Genomic DNA, 5345 nt, shown 5'->3' with positions numbered 1-5345 from the left:
AAACTATTTTCATAAAATGTTACTACGTGATAGTTTCTGAACAATTTTCGATTTTTAATTCAAAACAACTATTTTCGCATTATCTTGTAAATGGTCCTTCTGAGGTACAAAAAGTGATCTGAAGAGAATTATCATAATTTGAGCTTGCCATTTAATTTTTGAGTTCAAATACAGAGTGTTACATTAAAAAAAGTGCAACTTTGGTCTATATCTTTGTTCTCGAAGACCCTGTATATATCCCTGTATATGGCAATAATTTTAATTTGTGCTTTTGAACACCCTATACACACCACAAGAAAAGATTTTCAAAATATCTTTATTTACTCCCTCAAAATGAGCGCCGCTTCTGGGTTGGGCCACCCGGTATAACTTTGAAGGTTTTTTGACTACGTTTTCCATATGAATAATTGTTGAAATATTGTCTTGTTTTACTCATCACCGCGAAAATTTAGGACTGTTCTAATAATGCAGGGTGGCCCTAAATTTTAATAATTTGGTAAATGCCCGTTTCAAACGTTTGTCATAATCTTCTTGAACAAAGTATATTCAAGTATCTACCTGCAGATATCGATTGAAAATTGAATCTGGGACGATTCTCCATTTTCTGAAACTTTTAAGGGTTTTCACTCAAAATCTCCGAAACAAAAGAGAAAAAAATCGAAATATCGGATTTGCTCTTATACATAATTATAATTTTAAAGTTCCTTTTTTCAGATCATTGTCAGGCAACAATTTTTCTGCATAATTAACTCCTGACAAATAAGTGCAAGAATTTACGGTTATTTCAATTTTTTTAATTGATTTTGTTCCAGAGATTGGGAGTGAGAACCTTAAAAAGTTTCAGAAAATATCTACCTGTAGTTTTTAAATTCGTTCGTTTAAGACCGCACGTACTGGATTGTTAAAATCGTGTACTCAGAAGGAACATAGAAATGCTAAAATGAACATTTTGTCCCCTTATTGATTTTGAATATGATGTCACGTGACTGACAACAAAAGACTCATAGTAACCATAATATCAGAAAGAGCTGCACCACTTGCACTTTATTGAAAAAATGTATTCGAAATTATTCCGCTATTTATATGAAGCCAGAGTTCAGGAGAAGAGTTTATTCGATTCATAAATCTGACATCTCTTGTTTTTTTTTTATAAACTGTCCCTCCAGAGGAACAAATGAATATACAATATACATATTGAAAACCGATGTCACTATAGAGGGACAAACAGAGTCATAGTTAGTTTGAAACCCCAAAACTACAATTCTCTTCTACTCTCGATTTTTGCAATATTCCCTACCTTCACCGTCGTGGGACACCCTGTATATTTGTTTACTGTTTTCGTCTGAACGTAACTAAAACACATGACTCTAATTTCATAGATATCAATAAGGTGCGGAAAGAAATTGAAAAATGAAGGAATTTTTTCGAAAACTATGAATGATACATTTCTGAATGATAAAAATTGCACAGAATTTATATTTCGAAAAGCATCCCGAAAGGAATCACACCAGCAGAAAATTGTTCATTGAGTTGAAAAATAATTTACGAAATATCGGTTCTTCCGGTAGAACAGCGCTATATTCATTATCATTTTTAAATGACATTAATGATAATGAAATGAACTAAACCAATTCTACACTTTGACAATTATTGGAGTTATCTATGCTTTGAATTCGATACTTTGATTTTTTTGCATCAAATTCTATGCACATCGAATAGAATCATCCTTTAAAATTCGGAAACTACAGTAGAATCTAGACAGTGTGAACTTTTCGAAAGCGTCAAAGTGTCAATTTGTTCTGATATTACTCATTTCTATTGAAAAGAACTCGGAAACGTGCCATTTGTGGCTCTTCTAGTAAAGGTGAATACTAGACTACTTTTCGAGAGCCCATCATTGGTCAACGAATTTGGGACAGCCTGTACTTTTGTCGGCTGCATGAAAACATTCCATGCCATCTGGAAAAGATTTGAACACGTGCTTCAATCGACCATGCGATCGATACACACTACGCAGCTGTAAAATTCTCAACGTTGCCGCTGCTATCCAGAAATCATGTTTTATCGGACAGCAACCTTGGCATTAACTTATTACTGCAGTAAATATAATCTCAATCGCATATTGAGATCATTTACAAATTTGAAACTTTGCTTTGTAGTTCGAAATCTGAAAGAAGAAACAATGGTGATTTGGTCATTTAAAAACAAATCTACTCGCGAGATTGAACCGTTTTATTTTGATAAGATTATTGATGCGTTGTCTGTATAAGACATAAGAATATTTTTTTAAATGTCTTTGGAACAAAATCGATAGCACATTTCACAAAAAACAAGTTTCAGAAAATCAAAAAAAATGCTAGGCCAAGTTCACAAACAGTGTGTTCCTAAATTGAACTTACAAACCAAAAGGGGAGATTCCTTAAGTGAGTTTAAGAAAAAAAAGTCCCATAAACATGGGGTCGCAAACTTTTCGTTTTCGAGATACGGAGTGTTGAAGTTTGAATTTTTTTCAAGTTTTTGTCTCATAGTATCTACACTTCACAAGATATTCAACTGAAATTTGGCATAGATATTACATTTTAGAGTTCTCACCACGTGACATGGCAATTTCGATAGAAGATCTACAGGGAGATATTTTTTCTGGAACACTGCCACCTGTTCTTCTGCAGAACTTTTTTTTGGTGAGCAACTGTTAATTTGAAAAAATGTAAAAAGAAGCTTTGTTCTTATACTAAACTTTTCGGTCTCTTGTAGTTTTGTCGTATCTACCAACGATTTCGAGAAAAAAAATTTTGAACGATTCTCTCGAAATCCTCGTGAAAATCCAAATTATGATGGGAAGGCCATTTTGTAAGCTGTGGTGAATGAATTCAGTGTCAGTTTTTATGGAAATTTTCCTGATCTGTAGCGATGATTCATAAAGATTCCATAAACTCGTATAATCAACACAAACTTCAATACTCTGTATCTCGAAAACGAAACGTTTGCGACCCCATGTTTATGGGACTTTTTTTCTTAAACTCACTCCCCTTTCCGTTTGTACGTTCAATTTAGGAACACCCTGTATATCCATGACGGCTCATTTCATCATATTGTTTGAAGCAACACGCAACGCTTTTTTCAATCGAGAATGTGCTTGACCTGTAAGGTACGTTCGGAAGTTCTGGAAAAAAAGTGGTGGTTGGCAAGATGCAACATATATCGATCAAATTCTATCATTATCGTCATTATTCGAAGTTTCATGAAAAAATCACCTTAGAAGGCTGTTAGGAAACTGAGGTTACAATGCACGGCTGAAATAACAATTCGTTGTAATTTCATTTATAAATTCATAGATAGCAAAAAAATAAGTACCCAAGTAAAACTGAGCGTATGTATTGTTTCCACATACAACTTTATATCGAAATGTGTTTAAAAAATTGGCCACCACAAAACTTCAAAAAAATTATATTATTATGGTTCTATTTCCGCTTGAACCATCAACATATTTATATTCTCCTAGTTCCTGGATCCCAACCTTGTTAAAAACGAGTCAGTATTTGGGACCAATTTATTATTATCATAGACATACTTCCATTAGTTTTTCAATAAAATTGGGATCCAGTATTTCGGAGAATAAAGAATAGTTGATGTTTTTATGGTTTTATGGTTTTATGGCTGAAAGGAACATTTGGAGAAGACAATCTGATTGTTTTTCAATTTCCTGCTATCTCATCAATGAACATTTAGATCTGATTCAAGTCAAAAAGTTACATGCGAAAATCGAAATACCTTTGTAGTGCTTGTTTTTTCTAGTCTACTCATTTTTTCCTGATCTTTCCAATTGCGTTAATAAAATTTCGAAATGTTGATAGATATGGTTTTGTTTCGACTCGAAACCTACTCATTAATTTCTTTACAGTCGAACCGGGAATAGGACGTTATTATTTTGTAGACTCAACTGTGGACAAAGAATTTACGGACCAAATATTAGGAAAATATCTATGGTGGTCCATAAGTTATGATTAATTAAATGAATGGGGAAAATCAATAAATAAGAAAGGACGATGGACCTATAAAATTAGGTTATTTAGAAAAACCAAGGTCCACGGTGCTATTTAGTCTGTTCCAATGCGCATTCCTCAATGAATCCTCCTGTATATTCTGCATTTCTGAATCAATTCAATGATAATTTCCTGTAAAATTTGATATCACTAGATCTGTAGAGTTCATACGAAATCAGCATCTACGTCTTCCGATGCGGTAGGGTTCTCATCTGTGTGACCATAAACTCTGTGATCCGGGGTTACTTGGGGATATCTCCAGTTCCAGATTTCCCGTTTACAGTGTTTACGCAGAGTTTGTTCATACATACTCGTTGATTATATATATAACAGTTCTTTATTGTCTTCAAACAAATGGCCATCGACCTGGGGTCCTTCAGCCTTTTAAATTTACAGTTTTATTTATCATTTTTTTTTTATATAAAATACAATACAATAATTATTTAGTTGGTATTCAACATTTTCAGAAGAGTCTGTGTGGGATGTTTTCGTTTAGTCCTATTCGTTGCATCATCGTGGTATTGTATAATTATATCATGCTGTTCTATCAGTTTAGAATGAAACTTCATATTGAGTTTCTTGATTCTTTCATTTATTGGTTCAATTCCTGTCTTTTCGTATAAGAGTTGATTCGGTGGATTATGGAGAACATTGTTTGGGTGTCGCATTCGTGTTATCTTTCTTAGGGCTGTTGTCTCTGCTACTTGCAGATTTTTTATTGCTCTGGATTTGCAGTTTGCGTATATTGGGTGAGCATATTCAATCAATGGCCTACAAATGGTCTTATATATTTTTGCTGCATTGTAGATGTTGATTCCTTGCTTCTTATATGTCAATTTAGCAAAATATGTGGCTCTGGAGATAGTCTTTTTCTTTATCATCTTTGTGTGGGCATTAAAATTGTATCTATTGTCTATTTGAACACCCAAATATTTTATAGTCGGCGAAGGTCTTATGTTAACTCCATTGATATTAATAGTTGGTGAATTTGGGTTGATTATGTGATCGAAGATGATAAACTGAGACTTAGTTGGATTTGGTTTCAACCTCCATTTGTGGAACCATAGTGTGACGGTATTTACTTGTTCTTGCAGGCTTTGTATGCAACTTTGCAATGATTTTTCATGTACTATCAGTGTTGTGTCGTCAGCAAATTGTAGTACATATTGTTTCCTAGATGGGTTGATGGACATATCATAACAGTAAAATTTATATATTGATGTTGATAGCGGAGATCCTTGAGCCGTGCCCTGCTCTGGACTGAAGTGATTAGAAACAGCATTATTTACTTTAACTGTTAGT

The sequence above is a fragment of the Coccinella septempunctata genome, chromosome 7 (genome assembly GCF_907165205.1).
Source record: "Coccinella septempunctata chromosome 7, icCocSept1.1, whole genome shotgun sequence".
In the NCBI taxonomy this organism is placed as follows: domain Eukaryota; kingdom Metazoa; phylum Arthropoda; class Insecta; order Coleoptera; family Coccinellidae; genus Coccinella; species Coccinella septempunctata.
The sequence above is the reverse complement of the archived record's forward strand: the minus strand, read 5'-3'. Positions refer to the sequence as shown.